Source organism: Hemitrygon akajei, chromosome 2, assembly GCF_048418815.1.
Source record: "Hemitrygon akajei chromosome 2, sHemAka1.3, whole genome shotgun sequence".
Taxonomy (NCBI): Eukaryota; Metazoa; Chordata; class Chondrichthyes; order Myliobatiformes; family Dasyatidae; genus Hemitrygon; species Hemitrygon akajei.
In genome coordinates this window covers 150981596-150998287 of record NC_133125.1, presented here as the reverse complement: position 1 = coordinate 150998287, position 16692 = coordinate 150981596, and the positions used below count along the sequence as shown (strand labels likewise).

Genomic DNA, 16692 nt, shown 5'->3' with positions numbered 1-16692 from the left:
TACCACACCCCACTCCCTCCCCTCGTCACCACACCCCACTCCCTCCCCTCGTCACCACACCCCAATCCCTCCCCTCGTCACCACACCCCACTCCCTCCCCTCGTCACCACACCCCAATCCCTCCCCTCGTCACCACACCCCACTCCCTCCCCTCGTCACCACACCCCACTCCCTCCCCTCGTCACCACACCCCACTCCCTCCCCTCGTCACCACACCCCACGCCCTCCCCTCGTCACCACACCCCACGCCCTCCCCTCGTCACCACACCCCACGCCCTCCCCTCGTCACCACACCACACTCCCTCACCACCTCCCCACTCCCTCCCCTCCTCCCCACACCTCACATCCTCCCCTCCTCCCAACTCCCCACTCCACACTGCCTCCACTCCTCCTCAATCCCCACACCCTGCCCTCCTCGGTGTCACCACTCCCAACTCCTTCCCCTCCTCCCGACTCCCTCACATCCACCCCACTCCTTCTCCTCACTCCCCACTCCCTCTGCTCATTCCCCACTCCACACTGCTGCCCCGCTCTCCTCCACACACCCTCCCTCCACTCTCCCCCTCCCTTCCAGCCCGTACACACCCCCTTCTGTCTTCCCCACACCACACTCCCTACCCTCGTCTCCACACCACACATCCTCCTCTCGTCCCCACTCCCACCTACACACTCCATCACCGCCTCCCCATTCCCTCCCCTCCTCCCCACACCCCACTCCCTCCCTTCCTCCCCACTCATACCCCATTCCCTCACATCCACCCCACGCCCCACTCCCTCTCATTCCCCACTCCACACTGTTGCCCCGCTCTTCTCCACACTCGCTCCCACCCCTCCTCCCAACTCCCCACACCCTCCCTCCCATCCACCCCCTCCCTTCCAGCCTGTACACACCCCCACCCCTCAACCCCATACACACTCCCTCCCCTCCTCCCCTCTTCCCCACACCCCACCCCCTCCCCTGCTCCCAACACCCCATGCCCTCCCCTCGTCGCCACACCCCACTCCCTCCCCTCGTCGCCACACACCACTCCCTCCCCTCGTCGCCACACACCACTCCCTCCCCTCCTCCCAACACCCCATGCCCTCCCATCCTCCCCACACACCTCCCCCTCCCCTCATCACCACACCCCACTCCCTCCCCTCCTCCCCACACAACACTCCATCCCCGCCTCCCCACTCCCACGCCACACTCCCTCGCCTCATCCCCAATCCCACCTCCCTTCACCCCCCACTCCCCTCCCCTCATGCCCATACCCAGTCACTCCCCTCCTCCCCACTCACTCCCCACTCCCTCACATCCACCCCACTCCACACTCCCTCTCATCTTCCTCATTCCCCACTCCACACTGCTGCCCCTCTCTTCTCCCCACTCCCTCCCCTCCACACTCCCTCCCACCTCTCCTCCCCACTCCCCACACCCTCCCTCCCCTCCACCCCCTCCCTTCCAGCCCGTACACAACCCCACCCCTCAACCCTGTACCCACTCCCTCCCCTCGTCCCCACACCACACATCCTCCTCTCGTCACCACTCCCACCCCACACATCCTCCCCACTCCACACTGCCTCTCCTCCTCTCCACACCTCACTCCCTGCCCTCCTCGACGTCACCACTCCCAACACCTTCCCCTCCTCCCCACTCCCTCACATCCACCCCACTCCCCACTCCCTCCCCTCCTCCCCACAACCCACTCCCTCCCCTCCTCCCCACACTCCCGCCCCTCCTCCCACAACCCACTTCCTCCCCACACCCCACTCCCCCTCCCCTCCTCACCACACCACTCACTCCCCTAATCCCCACTCCCACACATCCACCCCACTTCCCACTCCACACTCCCTCCCCTCCTCTCCACAACCCACTCCCTCCCCTCCTCTGCACTCCCTCACATCCACCCCACTCCACACTCCCTCCCCTCCTCCCCACAACCCACTCCCTCCCCTCCTCCACACTCCCGCCCCTCCTCCCCACAACCCACTCCCCCTCCCCTCCTCACCACACCACACACTCCCCTACTCCCCACACCCCACTCCCTCCCCTCGTCCCCACACTCCATTCCCTCCACTCGTACCTACTCCCCACACCACACATTCTCGTCTCATCCCCAATCCCACATCTACACTCCCTTCCATCCTCCCCACACAACACTCCCTCCCCTCCTCGCAACACCCACCTCCACACATCCTCCCCTTGCCCCCACTCCCACCTGCACACATCCTCCTCTTCTCCCCAATCCCAACTCCACACTCCCGCCCTCCCCCGTCCCCACTCCCTCCCCATCCCATACCCACTCCCTCCCTTCCTTCCCTCACTCCACTCCCTCCCCTCCTTCCCTCACCCCACCCCCTCCCCTTGTCCCCACACCACACTCTCCCCTCATTCCCACACCACACTCCCTCACTACCTCCCCACTCCCTCCCCTCCTCCCCACACCCCACTCCCTCCCCTCCTCCCCACACCCCACTCCCTCCCCTCCTCCCCACACCCCACTCCCTCACCTCCTCCCCACACCCCACTTCCTCCCCTCCTCCCAACTCCCCACTCCACACTGCCTCCCCTCCTCCTCAATCCCCACTCCCTGCCCTCCTCGGTGTCACCACTCCCAACTCCTTCCCCTCCTCCCGACTCCCTCACATCCACCCCACTCCTTCTCCTCACTCCCCACTCCCTCTCCTCCTCCTCATTCCCCACTCCACACTGCTGCCCCCTCTCCTCCCCACACCCTCCCTTCCACACACCCTCCCTCCACTCACCCCCTCCCTTCCAACCCGTACACACCCCCTTCCCTCCTCCCCACACCCCACTCCCTCCCTTCCTCCCCAAAACACGTCCTCCCTTCCTCCCCACTCATACCCCACTCCCTCACATCCACCCCACTCCCCTCTCCCTCTCATTCCCCACTCCACACTGTTGCCCCGCTCTTCTCCACACTCCCTCCCACCCCTCCTCCCAACTCCCCACACCCTCCCTCCCATCCACCCCCCTCCCTTCCAGCCTGTACACACCCCCACCCCTCAACCCCATACACACTCCCTCCCCTCCTCCCCTCTTCCCCACACCCCACCCCCTCCCCTCTTCCCCACACCCCACCCCCTCCCCTCGTCCCCACACCCCACTCCCTCCCCTCGTCCCCACACCCCACTCCCTCCCTTCCTCCCCAAAACTCATCCTCCCTTCCTCCCCACTCATACCCCACTTCCTCACATCCACCCCACTCCCCAGTCCCTGCCATCCTCCTCATTCCCCACTCCACACTGTTGCCCCACTCTTCTCCACACTCCTCCCTCCCCTCCACCCCCTCCCTTCCAGCCCGTACACATGCCCTCCCCTCCTCCCCACACCCCCTGTACCCCACGCCCTCCCGTTCCCCACACCCCTCCCCCTCCGCTGTCACCACACACTACTCCCTCCCCTCGTCACCACACCCCAATCCCTCCCCTCGTCACCACACCCCAATCCCTCCCCTCGTCACCACACCCCAATCCCTCCCCTCGTCATCACACACCACTCCCTCCCCTCGTCACCACACCCCACTCCCTCCCCTCGTCACCACACACCACTCCCTCCCCTCGTCACCACACCCCAATCCCTCCCCTCGTCACCACACCCCAATCCCTCCCCTCGTCACCACACCCCACTCCCTCCCCTCGTCACCACACCCCACTCCCTCCCCTCGTCACCACACACCACTCCCTCCCCTCGTCACCACACCCCACGCCCTCCCCTCGTCACCACACCCCCACGCCCTCCCCGTCACCACACACCACTCCCAACCCTCGTCACCACACACCACTCCCTCCCCTCGTCACCACACACCAATCCCTCCCCTCGTCACCACACACCAATCCCTCCCCTCGTCACCACACACCAATCCCTCCCCTCGTCACCACACACCAATCCCTCCCCTCGTCACCACACACCAATCCCTCCCCTCGTCACCACACCCCACTCCCTCCCCTCGTCACCACACCCCACTCCCTCCCCTCGTCACCACACCCCAATCCCTCCCGTCACCACACACCACTCCCAACCCTCGTCACCACACACCACTCCCTCCCCTCGTCACCACATACCAATCCCTCCCCTCGTCACCACACACCAATCCCTCCCCTCGTCACCACACACCAATCCCTCCCCTCGTCACCACACCCCACTCCCTCCCCTCGTTACCACACACCACTCCCTCCCCTCGTCACCACACCCCACTCCCTCCCCTCCTCCCCACATACCACTCCCTCCCCTCGTCACCACACCCCACTCCCTCCCCGCCTCCCCACACAACCCTCCATCCCCGCCTCCCCACTCGCACGCCACACTCCCTCGCCTCATCCCCAATCCCACCTCCCTTCACCCCCCACTCCCTCCCCTCATGCCCATACCCAGTCACTCCCCTCCTCCCCACTCACTCCCCACTCCCTCACATCCACCCCACTCCCCACTCCCTCCCCTCCTCCCCACTCCACACACCCTCCCTCCCCTCCACCCCCTCCCTTCCAGCCTGTACACACCCCGCCCAACCCCGTACATACTCCCTCCCCTCGTCCCCACAACCCACGCCCTCCCCTCGACCCCACACCCCACGCCCTCCCCTCGCCACACCCCACACCCTCCCCTCGACACACCCCACACCCCACTCCCCACTCCACACTCCCTCTCATCCTCCTCATTCCCCACTCCACACTGTTGCCCCGCTCTTCTCCCCTCCTCCCCACTCCACACACCCTCCCTCCCCTCCACCCCCTCCCTTCCAGCCTGTACACACCCCTACCCCTCAACCCCATACACACTCCCTCCCCTCCTCCCCTCTTCCCCACACCCCACGCCCTCCCCTCCTCCCAACACCCCATGCCCTCCCCTCCTCCCCACACCCCACTCCCTCCCTTCCTCCCCAAAACACGTCCTCCCTTCCTCCCCACTCATACCCCACTTCCTCACATCCACCCCCTCTCTTCCAGCCCGTACACACCCCACTCCCTCCCCCCGACCCCACACCCCACTCCTTCCCCTCGACCCCACACCCCACTCCCTCCCCTCCTCCACACAACACACATCCTCCCTCCCTCCCCTCCTCCACACATCCTCCCCTCCTCGGCGTCACCACTCCGAACTCCTTCCCCTCCTCCCCACTCACTCTCCTCCTCATTCCCCACTCCACACTGCTGCCCTGCTCTCCTCCCCACTCCCTCCCCTCCACACTCCCTCCTGCCCCTCCTCCCAACTCCCCACTCCCTCCCTTCCAGCCCGTACACACCCCCTTCCGTCCTCCCCACACCCCACTCCCTACCCTCATCCCCACACCACACATCCTCCCCTCGTCTCCACTCCCACCTCCACACTCCATCCCCGCCTCCCCACTCCCACACCACACTCCCTTGCCTCGTCCCCACTCGCACCTCCCTTTGCCCCCACTCCCTCCCCTCCAGCACATAACCACTCCCTCCCCTCCTCCCCACTCTCCGCTCCCTCTCCTCCTCCCCACTCTCCGCTCCCTCCCCTTCTCCCCACACCACACCCACTCCCCTCCTCCCTACTCCCCACTTCACACTGCCTCCCCTCCTCCTCACTCCCCACTCCCTCCCCTCCACCCCACTCCCCACTCTACACTCCTGTCCCCCTCCTCCCCACTCCCTCCCCTCCTCTCCACTCCACACTCCCACCCTCCCACCCCTCCTTCCCACTCCCTCCACTCCAACCCCTCCCCTCCAGCCCGTACACACTCCCTCTCCAGCCCGTACACACTCCCTCTCCTCCTCCCCACACCACATTCCCTGCCCTCCTCGATGTCACCACTCCCAACTCTTTCCTCTCCTCCCCACTCCCTCACATCCACTGCACTCCACACTCCCGCTCATCCTCCTCATTCCCCACTCCACACTGCTGCCCCGCTCGTCTCACCACTCCCTCCCTCCCCTCCTCCCCACTCCCCACACCCTCCCTCCCTCCCCTCCACCCCCTCCCTTCCAGCCCGTACACAACCCCGCCCCTCAACCCCGTACCCACTCCCTCCCCTCCTCCCCACTCCACATTCCCTCCCCTCCTCCTCACTCCCCACTGCACATTCCCTCCCCTCCTCCCCACTCCCTCCCCCTCCCCACAACCCACTTCCTCCCCACAACCCACTTCCTCCCCACAACCCACTCCCTCCCCTCCTCCCCACTCACGCCCCTCCTCCCCACTCCACACTCCCTCCCCTCCTCCTCACACCCCACACCACATCCCTCCTCGCTGTCCCCAGTCCCCACTCCCCACTCCCTCCCATCCTTCTCCCCATCCCCTTCACTCTCCTCCTTTCCCGACACCTCCCTCTCCCCCTCCTCCTCCATCCTCCACCTCGCCCTCTCCACTAACCCACCTCCCCCTCAGCCTACCCCCATGCCTCCCAACACTCGCCCCTGAACCCGTCCCTCACCACACTCGCCCCTCCCCCTCTCCCTCACCACACTCGCCCCTCCCCCTCTCCCTCACCACACTCCCCCTTCCCCACTGCCTCCTCTCCTCCCCTCCTTCTCCCCTATCCCATACTTTTCCTTCTTCCCTAACACCTCCCCCTCCCTCTCCACTGACATCCTTCCCATTCCCCCCTCCTCCACTACCCCCACTCCACACAAACCCCAACCAGACACATTCCCCCCCACCTCAACTTTCTCCTGAGCCATCCTTGTGTTGTTTATATGGCTGTAGACTACTTGGGATTTTCCTCAACCTTTCCAGCCTGATCCATTTCATACCTTCTCTTTGCCTTCCTATATCCCTCTAGAACATTCTTATATAGTCTTCACTATTTAAATCATTTTTATAATCATTTTACATTGATTAAGAGAATTTTCTTCTCTGAGGTCATAGTGAACATGTTCAGCTTTATTGTGTGAAAGTAATTAAAGACAAATCATTCAATATATTCAAGAAGCAGCTGAATATTGTTTATATCCAATGGAATCAAGAGACGGAGGAGGAAAGCGCTCTCCAAACAGCCAATCATGATGTATTACTTTCCCTCATCACTTGTTACCAGGAGGAATATAGTCTCCCTGTCTTCGCTGTTTTCCACTGCTTGCCTGAGAATTCAGTCACCCTCTACAGGATAGACAAGAGACTGCAGATGCTGGAATCTGAAGCAACAAACAAAATGAATCAAACAGCTTTACTATCACTGACATAGGTCATGAAATTCATTGTCTTTCAGCATCAGTGCAGAACATGTAAATATGATGATAAATTATAATAACTAATTAATGCAAAAGAGGAATAGTGAGATTGTGTCCATGGATTGATGGATTGTTCAGAAATCTGAAGGAAGAGCGGAAGAAGCTATTCCTGAAACATTGAATGTGGTTCATCAGACTCGGTACTTCCTCTCCACTAGTAGCAATGAGAAGAGGGTGTTAACAGTTGTTGAGGGTCCTTAATGTTGGTCGTCACTGCCTTGAGACACCAACTTTTAAGACAAGTAATACACACAAAATACTGGAGGAACTGTGCAGGTCAGAGCATCTACAGAGAGGAAAGACGAACCAACATTTCAGGCTGACAGCATGTGTTTGATGGTGTGGAATGTTCTGTCAGTGATGGCCTCTCACGATCCTGTGCACTGGGGCCTCCATACCAAATGGTGATGGAACCAGGCAGAATGCTCTCCATCTGTAGAAATTTGCAAGTCTTTGGTGATGGACCAAATCTCCTTCAGCTCCTAGTGAAGTGGAGCCCCTGGTATTTCATCAATGTATTAGGCACAGGATAAATCCTCTCCGATGTGAGTGGAGAGTCAGTGAGATTGTATCGGCTGTAGGCCTGTATCAGAATCAGAATCGGGTTTATTTCACTGGCATGTTGTGAAATTTGTTGTTTTGCACAGCAGTACAGTTCAATCGTAGCAGCAATACTGGCGGTAACAAACTGCAGCAGGTCCAGGTCCTTGCTCAGGCAGGAGATAAATCTAGCCATGACCAACCTCTCAAAGCACTTCATTACAGCAGTAGTCTTTGAGGCAGCTCACCCGACTCTTATTGGGCACAAGCATGATCGATGCCATTTTGAGGCAAGTGAGAACATCCGACTGCAACAGTGACAGGTTGAAGAAGTTCTTGATCACTCCAGCCAGTTGGTCGGCACAGTTTTCCAATATCATGTCTGGTACACTGTTGTGTTCTGATGCTTTGCGAGGGTTCAACCTTTAGAAGGATGTTACAATGTTGACCTTCGATCAGAGATCATAGGGTTACCAGATGTTGGGGGGAATTCACACATTATAGATCTATTCTCCATTTCATTTGATTTGATTTGATTGGAAGATATTTAATTGTTACTGGTCTATTATGTGGTCAAAAGGTAGCTTTGGTGTGTGTTTATGCAGCTAATTCAGACAATCCTGAATTTTTTAAGAAGCTTTTTTCCGAGCTCTCGAATCTAAATGAATATAAGTTGATTATGGGCGGTGGCTTTAACTGTTGTCTCAATCCGGTGATTGACAGGTCGTCAACCAATCCGTTGCTTCCTAATAAAGCGGCGACCTGTATTAATTCTTTTCTATTAGAATATGGCTTGGTGGATATCTGGAGATATAAGCACCTTAATGACAAAGATTTTTCTCTTTTTTCCACACTTCCATCATAAATATTCAAGAATTGATTATTATTTTCTAGGTAAGCAATTGTTGTATTCCATTACCAATTGTGCATATCACGTCATTGCTCTGTTGGATCACGCACCTATGAAATTAACTTTGAGGGTCTCTGATAATATTTTGAAAATGTCTCAATGGAGATTGATTCCCGTATTGTTACAGGATCCAGCTTTTGTTAGTTTTATCAAGGAGCAGATTTCTTTATTTTTTGAACTTAATATAACGTAAGGTAGGTCGAATTTGGTTATATGGGATACAATGAAATCCTTTTTTAGGGGACAGATAATCTCATATTTAGCAGGTTAAAGAAGGAAAGCCAAAGTGGAACTTTTAGTGATTATTAATAAAATTAGAGAGATAGATAAAGCGTATTCAGTAAGACCTAGTGAAGATCTATATAAGGAAAGAGTTGAATTCCAAACACAATATGATGAGCTTTTGACCTTCCCCATTGAGCTGCAAATTTTTAAATCTAAAAGTGAATTTTATTTAAATAGTGATTAAATCAGGTAAATTGCTGGATGGTCAGTTGAAGGAAAATATGGTCAGAAGACAAATTTTGAAAATACGTAGACCAGATAGAACTGAAACATTAGACCTCATGAAATTAATAAGATATTTATGGATTTCTATTCTGATCTTTATCAGTCTGAATTCTCTGATAATACTATTATGAATAGATGTTTGCAATAATTAAATATACCTAAAATTTCTATTCAAGATATTAATACACTAGATGCACCTATTAAACAAGAGGAAATAGCTACGGCTATATACTCTATGCAACTAAGGAAAGCTCCAGGACCAGATGAATATACAGTGAAATTTTATAAGACCTTTAATGAAATGCTTACATCACATCAAACTTTCACTGATTCTATATCCTCTGGGAATCTTCCAAAAACTTTTTATGAGGCATCAATCTCATAGATTCCTAAAAAAGAAAAAGATGTATCTGACTGTGCCTCCTATAGACCAATTTCCTTATTGAATGTGGATTTTAAAATTTTCTCTAAGATTCTGGCTAATAGGCTTGAGACTAGTTTGCCTGCTGTTATTTCAAATGATCAAACTGGATTTATTAAAAATAGGTATTCTCATTTTAATATTCGAAGGTTGTTAAATAGTATTTATTCTCCCTCAGTTAAAGAATCTGAATGTATGGTTTCTCGATGCAGAGAAAGCTTTTGACAGGATGGAATGGCCTTATTTATTTCAGGTTTTGGAGAGGTTTAATTTCGTTCCAGGATTTATATCCTGGATCAAACTGCCCTATCAAGCCCCGATGGCTGCAGTTATAACTAACAATCAAAAATCTCCTTATTTTAGACTACATCAGGGTTGTCCTCTTTGCCTTTTATTATTTAATTTGGTTTTAGAAGCACTTGCTATCGCTCTTAGGGATTCCAATTCTGTTCAGAGTATTAAGAGAGGGGGGATAAAGTACATAAGGTTTCTTTATATGCAGATGATTTATTAATTTACATTTCAGACCCTAGGAAAGCTATTCCCTCTATGTTATCTATATTTACTGAATTTAGTGCTTTCTCTGGATATAAGTTAAATTTACATAAAAGTGAATTATTTCCTATTAACTATTCTGATCATTATGATCAAATACCTTTTAATATTGCAAAAATTTATTTTACCTATCTTGGTATTAAAATTACTAAAAATTTTAAAGATTTATATAAATATAATTTTCTTCCTCTAATTGAATATACACAACAAACGCTTTCCAAATGGTCGCCATGATGATGTCATTATTTGGTCAAATAAATGCTATAAAGATGACAATTTTATCGAAATTTTTATACACGATGAAAACCATGACTGTCTTTCATGGAGGAGGAGAATTCGATAAGGAGGTTTTCTTTGGCTTCTTTACTGGGAGCTCCTCTTACTTTTTTGTTTTCTAGGATTGGTAGGCTAGATCTTAGTGCCATTGTTAAACATACATAAAAAATTTGGTTTCAGTTTTGCAAATTTTTTTAACTTAAATAATTTTGTTCTTTCTAGTAATATCCACCTTAACTATTTTTTAAACCATCAATTTTGGATAAAGCTTTTTTAACATGGAAAACTAAAGGAATAACAACTTTTCTAGATTTGTTTTGAGGATTGCTTAATGTCTTTTTTGCCGCTAGTGGATAAAGATGATATATCTAATGTACATTTTTTAAGATATTTACAAGTGGAATTTTTTACGCGATTTGTTACCAAATTACCCATTTGCTAATTTACCAAATATGATAGATATTACCTTTCAGCTTAAAGCATTTCAAAAAGGATTGATAGCCATTATATATAAACAGCTATTAAATTTATGAATGATGTCTAATGATAAGGTTAAACATGTTGGGAATTGGAACTTCAAGAGTCACTTTCAGATGATCAGTGGATTAAAATTTATCATTTAGTTAACAATTTATCTATCTGCACCTGTCACTCCATGATTCAGTTCAAGGTAGTGCACAGGGCACATATGTCAAAAGATAAACTAGCGCATATTTTTTCTAGTATAAATCCCACCTGAGATAGATGCAACACTGAGGTGGCTACCTGGTCAAAGAACACTGAGGCTGTCTACAAGAAGGGTCAGATCCGTCTCTATTTCCTGAGGAGACTGAGGTCCTTTAACATCTGCCAGATGATGCTGAGGATGTTCTACGAGTCTGTGGTGGCCAGTGCTATCACGTTTGCTGTTGTGTGCTGGGGCAGCAGGCTGAGGGTAGCAGACACCAACAGAGTCAACAAACTCATTCGTAAGGCCAGTGATGTTGTGGGGGTGGAACTGGACTCTCTGACGGTGGTGTCTGAAAAGAGGATGCTGTCCAAGTTGCATGCCATCTTGGACAATGACTCCCATCCACTCCATGATGTACTGGTTAGGCACAGGAGTACATTCAGCCAGAGACTCATTCCACCGAGATGTAACACTGAGCGTCATAGGAAGTCATTCCTGCCTGTGGCCATCAAACTTTACAACTCCTCCCTCGGAGTGTCAGACACCCTGAGCCAATAGGCTGGTCCTGGACTTATTTCCACTTGGCATGATTAACTTATTATTATTTAATTATTTATGGGTTTTATATTGCTATATTTCTACACTATTCTTGGTTGGTGCGACTGTAATGAACCCCTATTTCCCTCGGGATCAATAAAGTATGTCTGTCTGTCTTAACTCATATGTTTTGGTCCTGTATAAAGTTAAATAATTTCTGGACAGATGTTTTTAGAACGTTATCAAAAGTCATAGGTTTGGACCTACAACCTAATTCACTTACAACAATCTTTGGGATTATTCCGAAGGTAGCAGGAAATGTTCTTGCTTCCACTCAATGCATGATAGCTTTTGTAACTTTATTGTCTCGGAGAGCTATTCAATTGTATTGGAAGGATCCCAATCCACCTACTGATGTTTTTCTGGCTCACCTCCATTATGTCATGCTTAAATTTGGAGAAAATTAGAAGTCGGACGTTTGATACATCTTTTAAATTTGAGCAAACTTGGCAACCTTTTATTCAATATTTCCATATGATTTTTTTTAACTTTTTCAGTTAATCTTTTTTACTTCTGCGCGATGTTTTAGATTTGACCAGAAGGATTTTTCCTTTTTTTAAAGTGTATCCTCAAAATGGACTGCCCAGTCCCTTTTTTGTTTTAGGTTAGTTTAGTTGTTTTTTTTTTCTCTCTCTCAATAATAGAAATTTTTGAGTTATTTTTCTCTATGAATTGTTAAGAGGACTCGTGGTTTTTTTTAATATCAGCTTAATACTATACTATATATGATTTTGACAGTGTATATTCCTTTCTTTGTACTATTATTGAAATATGTATTTGAGATGACCTCCTCTGGCTTGTATTTATCCTTATTCTTTTAAATCAATAAAAAAAAGATCAAAATGAAAAAAAAATCAATGGCTTCTAGCTTGGAAAGACTCTCTGTATGTTCTCAAAAATACACACTCATCCACACAAGTCTCAATGAAGGCTGTGGCAGTCATTCAGATCTAAAGATGAATCCCTGAATATGGTCTAGTTGATTAATTCAATGCAGTCCTGTAAGTGTCCTTCCCTTGACTGTACCTTTGTTGTCCTTCAGTGTTTCTTTGTGTCGAGTCTCAGTGGCTGATGGATGACGTGATAGGAGTGTATTGTGTTATGGGCGGTACAGATAGTCAGAGTCTTTTTCCGGGAATGTCAACTACTGGAGGGTAACAGTTTAGGGAACAGAGGGATGTGGATGATGTGCAGGCTGATGGGATTATTTTAACATTGTTCTATATTCAGCACAGATATGGTGTTGCAGGAAATCAGCATCCATCATTAGGTACTCCCACCACACAGGACATGCTCTCTTCTTGCTGCTACCATCAGGAAGAAAGTACAGGAGTCTCAGGGCTCACTCACCAAGTTCAGGAATAGTAACTTCCTCAACCATTAAGCTCTTGAACCAAAGGGGATAACTTCATGCAACTTCACTTGCCCCATCATTGAAATGTTCCCACCAGCAATGGACTCCCTTTCAAGGACTCTTCATCTCATGTTCTCAATATTTGCTGCCTATTTATTCATTATTATTTTTAATTTCTTTTTGTAATTGCACCAGAGTTGTGGTATCAAGAACTCTGGCTGAATGCCCAAGTTGGCCAGTCTTGTATTATGGTTATTATTCTATAGCTTTATTAATCTTTAGGAAAATTATAGAAAATTAATTGTTGCATTGTATATGGTGGCATATATGTATCTAATTATAACTTTACTTTGAGTGAGTTGCTTTAGGGGTGAAACACCATAATGGTCAATTACAGATGGGACTAGATCTGAGGAGATACAATGCCAGCTATTGTGGGGGAACCAGAAAGAAGGTCTAGAGATCAGACTGTGCTGTAGACAGAGGTAAAGAATTTCCTCTGCCATTGTTTCCAAAATAATACCACCATCTGCGTAAAAATGTTGCCCCTCAAGTTCCTCTTAGAGTTTTCCGGTCTAACATTAAACTTATGCCCTCAGTTCTTGATATCACAACTCTGGTGAATAAAAATCAGTGCATTTGCCTCATCTATTTCCCTCATGATTTTATTCACCTCTTGTCTCTTACACTCTAAGGAATAAAGTCCTAATTAGTCCAATCTCCCCCTATAATTCAGTCCCCCAAATCCTAGCAGAATCCTTTTCTCTGCACTCTTTCCAGTTTAATAACATTTTCCCGATAGCAGGCCAACTAAAACTGAACACAATACACCAGATGTGGGCTCACCAGCGCCTTGTGCAGATGTATCATGCCCTCCCTACTTTTAAACTTGGTGCCCTGATTTATCAAACCCAGCATGCTAGAAGCCTCCGTCTCCACCCTATCAACTGGTGCCTCTATTTTCAATGAACCATGTATTTGTAGTCAAGGCCCCTTTGCTCTACAAAACTCTCCAGGGCCCTGATATTATTTACTGTGAAATTCCTACTTGGATTAGACTTCACATAACACATTTCACACATACCTGAATTAAAATTCTTAATCGTCCAGTCTGCCATCGATTTTGTTGTCCTAGAACATAGAAATCAGCAGCACATTACAGGCCTTTTTTTTAAGCTCAATGTACCTATCTATGAGTCTCTTAAAAGATCCTATTGTTTCAGCCTCTACCACCATTGCTGGCAGTGTATCCCACGCACCCAGCACTCTCTGTGTGAAACCTCTGTGTCATGATCAACCTTACCAACAATGTCTTATACGTGTCTAAGCTGTTGATATCAAGATTCAAGATTTCAAGATTCAAACTTTATTGTCATTCTAACCGTACATCAGCTCTGCAGGGCAGAATGAGACAGCGTTTCCCAGGAGCATTGTGCAATCATAACAAATGCAACACCAAATAATAAACACAACAGCCACATGTCAGTTAAAAACAAGTTATAAGTGTCCAGTGCAAGTTAAAAACAGCAATGCCGACTATCAACCACCAAGGTATACCACAACTTACAGGCATTTGGTGTGAGAAACAACCTTTCACAATCCCTCTCTGCTTCTTGCTATCAAATAAACGGTGTATCCAGTAAGCCAGCTCTTCCTGTATTCCATGTGATCTATCCTTTCTGAGCAGCCAACAACCTGGAATCTTCTCAAAGTTCACAGGACACAAGAACTGAATCAAGTCATTCAGCTCATTGAGTCTGGTCCACAGTTTGATCACGGGTGATTTATTTTCCCTTTCAACTCTGATTCCCCTGCCTGCTTCCTATAACCTTGACACCCTTACTAATCAAGAACCTATAAATATACCCAATGCTTTGGCCCCCAAAGCCATCTGTGTCCATGGATTCCACAGATTCATCACCCACTGGCTGAAGAAATTCCTCCTCATCACTGTTCTAAAAGGATGTCCCTGCATTCCGACATTGTGCCCTCTGCTGCTAGACTCTCACACTAATTGAAACATCCTCTTCACATGCATTCTATCTGCTCCCTTAAATATTCAGTAAGTTTCAATGAGATCCCCCTAATTCTTCTAAACTCCAGTGAGTACAGGCCCAGACCCATCAACTGCACATCATACATTAACTATTTCATTCCCAAAATCATTCTCAGAAACCTCCTGTGGACCTGCTCCAATGCCACATATCCTTCCTTATGGGGCCCAGAACCACTCACAATGTACCACTTGTGATCTTATCAATGCCCTATTAAGCTCAGCATTATATACTTGCTTTTGTATTCTAGTCCTCTTTGAAATGAATGCTAACATTACATTTGCCTTCATTACTATCAACTGAACCTGCAAGTTAACCTTTAAGGAATTCTGTACTAGAACCCCACATTATGACTCCCAGGTCTTTTTCCACCACTGATTGATTTCTGAATTCACTCCTCATTTAGAAAATAGTCTGTGCCTTTAAACATGCCCACTGTCCAAGGGATGTACCCTATTGCTAGAAAGCCCCTGAATCAAACTGGTCAGAATAAAAGTGTTACTCAGGGATTGTCAGCCACAATTTCCCTAAATCTGTGATGAAATAAATCAGCAATTTCCTCTCAATTTTCAGCAATTAATACACTTGCGAAACAGACAATCCAGCACAAGGCGTGCTAGGGGTGCCAGGACAGTTGATTTTGCCAACTGTTGGATGCTACTCCTATTAATATCTCACCACTTCCATTTCACTCTTTTTCATAGAATCTGAAACACAACAATGCTTTAAGCTCAGTGAGTTCATATATTAGGCAAATAAAGGTATTTAAACTCAATGAGTTTAGGGAATTTGGGAAGCAGAACCTGGTGCGTTTCAGCCGGTATGTTTCAGGCCCACTCTCCAGACCCTGGCTCTGTACACACGCACAGCCCACATTCGACATCCTGGCTCCAGCTCCAGATCCCAGCTCTGTTCCACACACAGGACCACCGGTACACACTCCGTGGCTCCTAATGCATACTCTGTCCTCATTATTGGTCCACACTCCAGACCTGTCCTCTGCCCACGTACCCTGTGTGCAACCACAGTAAAATTAGGACAGCCTCACAAGTAGACACCTTGTAGATAGCAAAGATTTGATGAAGTAATGAGTGAGTCAGATGTCACCTCGACTCATATTTTGAACACAGTATTATCAGAGTTTTAGTGTATGAGGTTCTAAGATTGGCCTCATGTTTACTTCTTACTTTTAAAATATATATTTTTCCCATTTTTTGCACAGTTTTAATGTGTTTAATATGCACATACTGTAATTAATTTATTTTTTTTCTTTTCCTTCTATATTATGTATTGCATTGAACTGCTGCTGCTAAATTAACAAATTTTGCGACACACACCGTTGATAATAATTCTGATTCTGACATACAACATACATTGCCAAACAGGTCCTTCCAGCCCTTTGAGGCTGCACTGCCCTGTAATCCCCTGATTTATTCCTGGCCTAATCATGGGACAATTTACAATGACCAATTATCTGATGAACATGTATGTCTTTGGAATGTGGGAGGAAACCAGAGCACCCGGAGGAAACCCACACTGTCACAGGGAGAATGTACAAACTCCTTACAGACAGCGGTGGGAAATGAACCCAGGTTGCTGGTACTA

At 49.2% G+C, this 16692-nt stretch overlaps 1 protein-coding gene across 1 annotated transcript in view; it reads left to right on the top strand.

Moving 5' to 3' along the window:
• Positions 1-16692, top strand: part of LOC140716841 (uncharacterized) — a 38540-nt gene that overhangs the window by 9247 nt on the left and 12601 nt on the right. The gene's annotated exons all lie outside the window — the stretch shown is intronic.